This window comes from Alosa sapidissima, chromosome 5 (genome assembly GCF_018492685.1).
Source record: "Alosa sapidissima isolate fAloSap1 chromosome 5, fAloSap1.pri, whole genome shotgun sequence".
Lineage (NCBI taxonomy): Eukaryota > Metazoa > Chordata > Actinopteri > Clupeiformes > Clupeidae > Alosa > Alosa sapidissima.
The window spans coordinates 3,815,536-3,826,348 of record NC_055961.1 but is presented as its reverse complement, the minus strand read 5'-3'; the positions used below and the strand labels follow the sequence as shown (position 1 = coordinate 3,826,348).

General features: G+C 41.6%; 1 long non-coding RNA gene across 2 annotated transcripts; it reads left to right on the top strand.

Annotated features, from left to right (window-relative positions):
- Positions 1 to 8,599: 8,599 nt before the first annotated feature.
- Positions 8,600 to 10,020, top strand: LOC121710027. 2 transcript variants are annotated; one of them, XR_006032082.1, is made up of 3 exons: positions 8,600 to 8,781; positions 9,294 to 9,360; positions 9,748 to 10,020. It is a non-coding gene; the product is annotated as an uncharacterized LOC121710027 (long non-coding RNA). The 2 variants fall into 2 exon arrangements; XR_006032083.1 differs by lacking the exon at positions 9,748 to 10,020 and adding an exon at positions 9,666 to 9,699.
- The last annotated feature ends 793 nt before the right edge of the window (positions 10,021 to 10,813 follow it).

The window sequence follows — 10,813 nt, the reverse complement described above, 5'->3', positions numbered from 1 at the left end:
CTGATCGTTATTTATTGAAGGGGCCTGTGGTGAATTTTCATGAAGATCCCATGTGTTGTCAGGCGGAAGTCGAAGGATGGTGTTGTGCACATGCGCAGACACGACACAGGCCTACTGCAAATTATTTAATAATATTTGTGACAGTTTGGTGAGCTCATCCACCAATATAATTTATTGAGTGTATACTGATTGGCTACAAGGGGGTCTTCCATTTACATAGGGGGCAGACGCCCGGCCAGGGTTGGCCATATGAAAAAAAGGAGGTGTTTTGATAACTTACAAAACTTTCCCCAAGAGGAAAATCCTCAGAACGTGCGCACCTTCTCCCCAAGGCCTGGGTCGTGGGTCTCCGCTGCAGAGGACATCCATCATTCGCAACTCCTGCCTGGCGACACTTAGTCTCTGTGCATTTTTCAGAGCTGTACCAGGAGGACTTGTGAATAAAAGGCCACAACGGCCACTTCTCATCTCAGACCATTCTCCGCTGGTTTTTGTTCAGAGTGCTAAGTTAGAGTTAAAAGTTAGTGATTTTTTCCACGACAGGCCACCGGAGGAATTTTGAGTGCTTCAGTTGGAAGTTGCATGACCCTCTCTTGCCTGCTAGAAATTGTTCAATGACCCTCCGACAGAATTGTTAAAAAAAGACATGACCCTCCCCTGCCAATTGTCTTCCGCCCGCGCCACAACCACACACTTTGTGATAACATTCTTAAATCAATCTTTCCCGTGAGCTTGCATGCTACCAGTCCTTCCTTTTCAAATGTGTTGCGCCTGTTTGCACAATTTCACAAATAATCATATGTGATTAATAGTATGACAAATAATCCCTGTGCACGGGGACCGAAACAATGCATGCCAACTTTTTCCGTGTTTATCACGTATTTTAACTTTCCCCGCTGTCTTGCCATTTTAATGTTTTCCCGTAGAATATCCTATATTTTAATACTCTCATAACAGCCCTGCCATCGGGCCTGTCTCTGTGTTGCCCTGTTGCTACCCATTGCCCTTCCAACGAAACAGATGTCTTCAAATCATCGTTTTCCTTGCTTGAAGGCGAACTTAGAGTGATGTTAACCTATTTAAGTTTAACGGCGCGATTGCCGTGAGAGCACGATTCATTGGCGCTTGCATGTTCGGCCTTATGTCTACGTGCGCACCTGAGGCTACTCAGCTGCAAGAGAAATAATTTCCCCTCTTTGTATGTTCACTGCAAGTTGGCCTACCATAACTTACCAACTCTGCACTGTAGACTGGCTATTTATATTTTTCTGTGAAATAAGCAAATGTATTTGTTCAACTTTATGAAGCAGAATTACGCATAGGGTACTTGGAACATAATACATTTGACAAAGGACAGATGAATGTTGCTAGTGACAAAATATTAACTTTCAGTGTTTTACGATGTCTTTGTCATGGGGAAGTGTTTTTCCCCATGCATTTATTCTAGGTTACTGTCAGTGACTGCCGTGAGAGAAGCGGGTTCTGTGTTTCGTTCATGTCAGTGACTGACGCGAGAGAAGCGGGGTCTGTGTTGTGTTGCGTTGCGTTAATTTATTTTCATTGGGCATACCGTGCCGTGCCGTCCACAGCTCTTCAGTTCTGACAAAGCCAAAATTACTCCTTTTGAAACAATGAGTGCAGGAAGGGGGGGGGGGGGGGGGTGTCCCAAGCAGCTTTCAGCCATAAGGCTACTTTGAGAACATTTCAATTCACCCGACACTAATATTCAAAATGTTGAAAACTATTTCGGCATAGCCTATAAAGCAGTTTAATTAAATGGAATGTTAGTTGTAAACAAACGAGCTACTTGGTGAGGCTTGGCCTCACAGATGCGCTCGTGCCTTAGATGGCAGGAAAAATCTTCACGATAGGCCTATTAACTAACCACCCGATTCACGTTGGCTGGGGGGAAGGGGGGCCATCAGACAATTGTGCCCAGTTAATCCAGCCCTTCCCCCAAAAAATCACACCTTCCCACCTCTGACAGCTTAAAAGAAGTCAAGAGGACTCCTTACTCACAGACCTATTCACAAACCTGCGGTTTTGAAATCCTATGCAGCTACAGGAGCTTCCAATCGCGAGGAAGCAATTTTGCATTGTAGGCATAACTAACATGCAATAACGCCGCCAACAACAACCAAAACTAGGCTAGTCATTGTCAACATGTAAATTAAATGTAACATTATTGTGAATCAAATTAAAATGTTCTCTTTTGCAAACGTAGGCATAGTAACAGAATAATTTAATAATGTTACAAGATACTACATCAATCCGTATGTTTCATTGGGCTACTAGGCTATTTGTTTTGCCTTGATTCATTTAGGCTAGGCCTTTTTATTCAGGGGCCATATTCACAAAGAATTTTAAGGCTAAAAGTAGCTCCTAACTGGCGAATTTAGGAGCAACTCCTAAAAATAATGGGCGTGTCACTCCTAACTTTAGGACTCCTAATTTTTTCACAAAAAGTAATTCACGAAGCATTTTAGACCTAAAAGTAGCACCTAATTCTGGGACAGCTTAAGTCGAGAGGACTCCTAACTCACTAAGACCTATTCATAAACAGCTTTTTTGTGGCATTTTACGTTGCGATGTTTTGAAATAGCCTATGCGCAACAGGAGCTTCCAATTGCGAGGGAACAATTTTGCATTCATAAAGGGATGCAATAACGCCACCAACAACAACACAAACTACTCATTGTTAACATGGAAATGAAATGTAACGTTTCATTGTGAATCAAATTAAAATGTTCTCCTCTTTGCAAACGTAGCCTAGGGATATGGTGACAGATTAATTTAATAAATGTTGCAAAGGTAGGCTACTGCATCAATCCATAGGCCTATGTTTCATTAGGCTACTAAGCTATTTGTTTGGCCTTACTCTTTATTCATTTAGGCTAGGCCTTTTTATTCAGTTATTAATCATCTTCCGTCCTTCACACTACTTGTGTAGCGCACGCATTCTCCGACCTGTCACCTGTCAGTCATCATCGGAAGGGAGGTGTTTGGAATTCCCGCGTTACAATCGTCAGCCAATCAAGGTGGTCACTTCAGTCAAGCTCGTGCATGAGTAATGACGTCATCCATAGCCACGAAGACTCACTCCTAGTTTAGGAGTTGTCTGAAAGGCTTTGTGAATAACTTTTAAGAGAAAACTCCAATCTAAAATCTTTAAGTGCGATTTAGGAGTAGCCTACTCCTAGTAGTAAGATAAAAGCCTTTGTGAATAGCCTACGGCCCCAGTTATTCATCATCTTCCGTCCTTGTGTAGCGCACGCATTCTGAGACCTGTCACTCATCATTGTAAGGGAGGTGTTTGGAATCATGCCCGCGTTACAATCATCAGCCAATCAAGGTGGTCACGCTTGCCCATTTACCCAAATTAATGGTCGAATATTACTGATGATCATTGTTATTTAAGAACATGCAGTGTGCGTAGGGTACCAAAAACATCTTGCTCGTAAAAAAGCATCATAACGCACATTCTGGCGGGTCTGTTATTTACTGTAGGCTGCGCAAACCACATGCCTTTATTTTGGGCAAGCCTGCATTCATTCAACCTTTATTTATTCTTGGAGGGTCATTGAGGGAAGCCCTCATTTTCAATGAAGCCGAAATTACAGAAGCGAAGCAAAGCGCTCCACAAACAAGACAACATTCGAGGCCTTCTGTTGAAGAATTTTATATAAAGCCTGAGCTGACAGTAATCCTCCTGCCCCTGATAGGCCTACCACAGCTGTGGATAGTGTGGAATGTTCAAGTAATAACACAATCCAATGTGTGTCTCAATTGTCCCCCGCTGACCACCTCACACATTTCTCTAGATTTTGCAACGAACTTACATGACACAATGCCATAAAATATGCCAGTTTTAGGACACAGAATAATGTTTGTAATGATACCAGGTAGGCCAGGTATTGTCGAAGGTGCATGGTGAAGTGAAATTCTTACTTTGGAAAACAAACATTTGGCGATATCATCGCCGATCATCAGAATATTGCAATAGATTCTGTGTTCTGGACTGCAGGTAACTTGTTAAGCCAGTGGTTATCAAACTTTTATTTCATTCCCCACTTTGATCAAGGGGCATGACTGATGATAGTGGAGATAACGTGTTATCCCGAGGCTTTTGCAAGTCAGCATCTTCGACGGTAGTCTATTAAAAATTTAAAAAAACTTTTCGATGTCCCAAACGGAGAGCCATACTTTATTGTTTTTAACGATCTCTATGCTACTCACAAAAATGTAGGCATGGGGACATGATGAAGTAGGTTATCCAACTGTCGTGTGTTAAATTATTGTGATTACGAGCCAGTGGTTTTCAAACATTATGTGTGACTCGGACATCTAACTAAATGCAACAGGCTCATATCGTCCTCGCATTCGCAAAATGAGGACCAGTGTTTTGTCAAATTGCAAATAGCTATTCGTTTTAACTATTTTTTTTTTATGATAGTAGCCTATACAAAAAGCACTTTATACTATCTTAATATTGGAATATGGGGAGGGAAGTGGCGCGTCTGCAGTCAGCCAAATATGAATGTAATTCTGCGGCATAAAGCAGATGTAATTGTTTACAGAAAAATAAAAATGACATGTCAAGCAGTCAATTGACTACATTGCAGTCAAGAAGTAGGGCAAATTAATTTACGAAACCAAAACGTGGGTCATAGTTGTCTAAGCCTCGATTGCGTAGCCTGTTAAAAACGTCGCCAGATAGTATTAAATCGGCAACAACATTGTTTTCTGCAGAAGCCTACCCAAGGCTACAGATTAATTCTGAACAGTTATTTCTCTACTGGCTCAATTATCACACACTGTTTTGATTTGCGTAGTTGCGTTAACCCCAACACTGACAATAATGTAGACGGCAAATTTCGATTTCGATTTTCGTGTAGTCAAGCCTTAAGCCATACCCAAGTAGCCTAAATCGAGGTAATGTTTAATTATGCATGATTTATTTTGTTATTGAATTCGTAGGCTGGGATTACTCTCGGCAACAATTATGTAAGGGACGGCAGGCAGAGCGATGTACAGTGGCAGAGCGACGCACAGTGGCTGAAAGTGGTACTAAAGCTTCTCGCAGCTTCACGCCGCGTAATGCGCGAATGAAGTGGTCATTTGAAAGCGATGCCCACTGTACCATTAGAGATCTGTCAGAAAAGTCTCAGTGGCGGTATGTGAAAAGCGCCCTAAACCCGGCGGATGATGCCTCACGGGGCTTGACTGCTGAGATGTTCTTGAAGTCTGATCGATGGCATCATGGTCCAGTCTTTCTGAAACAGTCTGAGAAAAATTGGCCAAAATATCCAGAGAATTCTGTCTCTCTTCCTGACGATGACCCAGAGGTCAAGAAGACTGTTGCAGTCTTTGGCACAGTTGCATCAGAAAAACAAGATCCGGTCATTGAATTCATTCAGCACTTCTCTTCATGGGACCGCTTAAAAAGAGCAACAGCAAGGCTTCTTCAATTCAAGGACCTGCTCATGCGTTTAAGTAAAGCAAAGAAGGCACTCTCAGACCATCAGACTGGTGTAAAGGCCAAAGTTCAGACCTATGAACATCTATCTACTGAAGATCTTGCACGTGCCGAGAAGGCACTCATGCGCTGTCTGCAACGGCAGCACTTCTCAGATGAGATCTCCGCACTGGAAGCAGGAAAGAATTGCATAAAGAAAAACAGCAAGCTTTATAAACTCGATCCTTACCTCTGTGATGGAGTACTTAGAGTAGGGGGGAGACTGAACAGGATGGCAATGCCAGAAGAATTCAAGCATCCAGCCATTCTACCCAAAGACAGCCATTTGACCCGATTGCTCCTCCGTCACACTCACCTTTTAGTTGGACATGGAGGCAGAAACCAGATGCTTTCAAAGCTTCGCCAGAAATACTGGGTTTTAAAAGCCAACTCTGCCACCCGAAAGATTTTGAAGGACTGCATATTCTGCAGACGTTGGCACACTCCCCCTAGTGTGCAGAAAATGTCCGACCTGCCTTTAAGCCGCACATTACCGGACTATCCTCCCTTCACCTACGTGGGAGTCGACTATTTTGGCCCAATTGAAGCAAAGAGGGCCCGGTCCGTGGTAAAAAGGTACGGAGTCTTATTCACTTGCCTAGTCAGTAGAGCCGTCCATCTAGAACTTGCACATTTTTTAGACACTGACTCCTGTATCTGTGCTCTCCGAAGATTTATGTGCAGAAGGGGTCAGGTCAAAGAAATGTTCTCTGACAACGGCACCAACTTTGTTGGAGCGGAACGTGAGTTGAGAGAAGCACTCTCTCTTCTAAATCATTGCCAGATCCAACAACGTCTATCAGCAAGAGGGATAACATGGAGGTTTAATCCACCCTTTGGCTCACACCATGGAGGCTCTTGGGAGCGACTCATACGTACCATCAAAAAGGTCCTCTATTCCGTAATCAGACAGCAGATGCTGGATGACGAGAGCCTGCAGACAGTTCTGTGTGAGGTTGAGAGTATTCTGAACGATAGACCTATCACTGCGGTTTCAAATGATATGCGTGATCCAGAGGCCCTTACTCCTAACCATCTGCTCTTGCTGAAAGGGAAACCCCTGCTGCCACCAGGATTATCTCAGAAGGATGACTGCTATTCCAGACGGAGATGGAAACAGGTGCAGTACATCGCTGACCTGTTCTGGAAGCGATTTGTCAAAGAGTACCTACCACTTATGCAGGAAAGGCAAAAGTGGAACGTGATCAGAAAGAACCTCAAGACAAATGACATCGTACTGATTGTGGATGAAACATCACCGCGCAATTCATGGCCTATGGGGAGAGTGATCAAGACAATCCCAGACAGCAGAGGATATGTACGACGAGTGAAAGTTCGAACCCAGAGTAACATCCTGGAGAGGCCTATTACTAAGTTATGCCTACTCCTGGAGGCCTAACTTGTCTGGACTCTGACTGACCCTTTTTCATTGACCCTGACTTTGCACGCCTTCATGTACTGACAAACCTACATATCTGGACTTGCATGCCCACACACCAGTACACTTGCACTCATGGACTTCTACACTATATACACTCCTTGATCTGCACATACATGGACTCCACATTTTCGCATCACATTACATTCATGACATTTTTGTTGTCCATTGGACTCTATAGACTGTGCACACACACCATGGCCTTTGGGGGGGATTCTGGGGATCACTGATTGTGAAAAGGAAAAAAAAGGACAAAAGAAAAAAAAGAAACAAATGTAAAAAAAATATATATCCAAATGTATTGTCCTGAAATGTTTTGACATCCTTGAATGGATGATGATTATTGTGGACTGATGTTTGCACTGGTTTAGGCTAGCATCAGATAACATTTTTATTTTAGTTTTACATTATGGCTCCATATTTAGTATTTTGAGTAATTGTTAAATATTATGGACAATTAGGGGCCGGGATGTTGGAGCCATTTCTGCTATTCAAGTTATTTGTAATTTATAAGTTAGTATGAGTATAATTTATGTAAGATTATTTTATAGTTTGTAATATGTAGCGCATTTATGTCACAGGGTGCTTGATTGTGGGCACGGATTGGGTGCCTCTGCTCCGCCTACTTAGATACGCACACACAGGTGAAGCGGCTGATGAGTTTGAATGAGCTGGCGGGAGTAGAGGAAGATAGTTTTTTGACCGTGGTCGTGATCGTAGCATACTCTAATTTATGTAACATATGCTTCCGAACATAATAAATACTGAAAATAATAACGATACCTACGCGTACAAGACCTCTGTCTACTCTAGCCAAAGTGGATCCGAGCGAAAACGCGTCGGATGCCACAATAATTATAATACAGTATGCACACACACAGTGGCGCCGCCAGCCGTAATCCAGTACGCACTGTGCGTACAATTTTTCAGCGCTTTATTCATGAAATCATTAAATATTACAACAATAAAAATAGCTTGTGTACCGTCTTAATTTAAACATGCTTTGCCACGACATGATAAGCAGTTCTGGCGCTTAAAAATGCAACGTTCCATTCAGTCATAAATCATTCAAGCCTACTCTCTCAAAAATAGCGGTACGGTTGGGGTACATTTTTGTTCTTTTAGGTACAACTTTTGACCCTGTACCTTAAAGGGAACAAAATTGAGCCCCTAAAGTACTAATATGTACAGTTCCTGGATCATTAATGTACCTTTTCGCAAAGGGACCATATTTGTACCTAAGGGTACAAAAAGTACATGGCCTGTCACTCAAAAATTGTTGGGGGAGGAGATTCGGGACGGGAGTAACCGTTATTTTTCCCCTTAAAGGGACACCAGGCAAGCCTGATGCTTTTTCTCTACGAAACTCCCCCTCGCTCGGTCTGAAGCTCTTTTCCTTTTCTTTGCGTCTTCCGTCAAGGGTTTTCGTTGCTTCTTCGCCGGCTCTGCCATTATACACACGTTTGCAACAATCTCTAGCGTTTCGTTAGCCTGCCTCTGTGCTGTAAACTGATCCTGCTTCGGTCGGCGGGTAGGATACACCGAACTTGCAAGTGGGATATTCTTCCTACAGGCAGTAGGGGCGGGCGAGAGAGCCTTCATTCGCCCCGTAATGAGTCATTTAACCATATACCGACTTGCGAAGATGATTAATTAACACGAAAACGTTGCCTGGTGTCCCTTTAACTTTGTTCATCTCACTCACCAAGGAATGGAGCAACTTTCAGTGAGGAGCTAGGTCAAAGATTGCGATCTTTGGCTTGGTGTGAGAAAACACATGTGCAGGATGGAATAATCTTTGTGGAAGAGGAGGCAAAGCTATTCAGAGGTAAGGTGTAGTTGCAATTTATCGAAATTCGGTTTGTAAATTGTAAATAGCCTACTGTTACAGTAATGGAGTCAGATTGTTGGCTTAAAGGCTAACATTAGCATTCGCTAGCAACTTAGCCTAGGTTAGCTATGAATTCAGATATTTTAAATGGAGTTCAAACTCCTTCAATAATGCATGACTATCGTGATAAATGGTAAGGAAATTATTTGTGTGTGTGTTTTATCTACTTTCCCATGTCATTTCCCATGTCAATGTTAAGTTTTTGTGGAAGCCAACTTTCACTAGCAATCATTATCCTAACTAGCTTAGCCCATAGATATATGAGCATATCCTAGCACTGTTTAGGTGAAAATGAATTAGTTGAGTTGCCTAACCAGAACATCCTGTTTGTCATTGCTTATCTAGTTAGAAGCTGGAGGGAGCAACTCAGAACCATTCTATAATGTTATAAAGTTACTCAGACCTTGATAATGGTCTAACGTAAATCTAACGTTAAATCCTTCTCACAGATACCCACCAAGGCAGAATATGCCACTTGGAAGTAAGCTTACCTTTCCTAAAGGATCTAATGCCTACGTAAGTTACCCAACTTTGTGTTTTTTTTTGTAATGGTATTTTTCTTATTGATGTTAAATACATACAGAAAAGTATTGCATAATAAATTATGCAAATTATAATAATACAGGCAACTTTTAGATTTTTTTTTTGTCCAATAGCAATGTATATATTGGTTAAGATCAGTGTTGGGCAAGTTTCTTCAAAATCGAAAAGTATGTATTATGTATTACTTATAACCATGGGCGTAGATTTAGGGTGGGACGCTAAGGACTAGTCCTAATCAATATTTTAAGATGACAAAATTGTCCCCACCAATATTTTAGCGAACTTATTTGTGCAGCTGATCATTCCGACAGCCAGCACAACAGTACAAGAAACGTCGTCATATGATTTGTTGAAAAACAGAGGGGGAGGGGGAAGTGTTATCTGACATGCACGCTACAGGCCTACACGCACGGAGAGTGTCAAAGCAGGCTACTGTACTTGAACCGCGAGCGGGTGTGTCTATGGGTGTGTCAACGACAACGGTAAGTTAGGGCTGTCTGCCAATGCAAAGCCTATCCCAAAAAAGGCCAGAGTAAAACATTGTGATATTCCCTTTGCCCTTCAGCATGTACATGTTTGCCCCTTTTTGTGGTTTGTAGATCAGCTTTGCCACCCAAAAATACGAAGCTTTTTCCATTGCAGTCTAAGCAAAATAGTTAGCCATACAAACTGGCAACTGGTGATCAGGCTTTCAAATGCGGATTTTACTGTGTAAAATAGCACTAGCTGTTAGGATATTACCCAGGATATTGTCACAGACATTTTCCTGTTCCTATATTCTGTTTATGTAGGCTAATGTATTTGTGAATGTAGCCTGCACAATGCAAAGAAATAAAAGATAAACTGGTGCATTTCCATACTCATAGAAATTAACATTGCGAGACACTTATCTCTTCTATGATCTCATCCCAGAAAGATTTTCTTTGACTTGTTGGTTTTTTTTTTTTTTTATTGATTTTATCTAATGACATAGCAAACATTGAATCCACATTATCCTTGCACTTGCGAAACTATTTTTCAGCATTCACGTTCCTCTTAAAGTGGCAGGCACTAAATTAGATTTAGGCTACACACCAAATGTGATGATATAGACAAGTGTAGACTAATAATTTAAATATCGATATGATGTAGCCTAATCAAATTACTAAATATGTTTAGCTATTAGTAATCATGCAGATCATAAAATACTATGAATAATTATCAATATAAATTTATAGTTTATATGAATTCCAAAATATGAAAAAGAAACCTAGCCTACAACCATCACTTTCTGTGTGTGTGTGTGTGTAGGGTCAATCAAATTCTATGATTGCCACTGATGTAAATTATCTCACAAATCACACAAACCAAATCAAATTTAAAAAAATCGCAATAGTATCGAGATCGAGATAATGACTGAGCTAGGCTTAAGGCTAACAACAGTAGA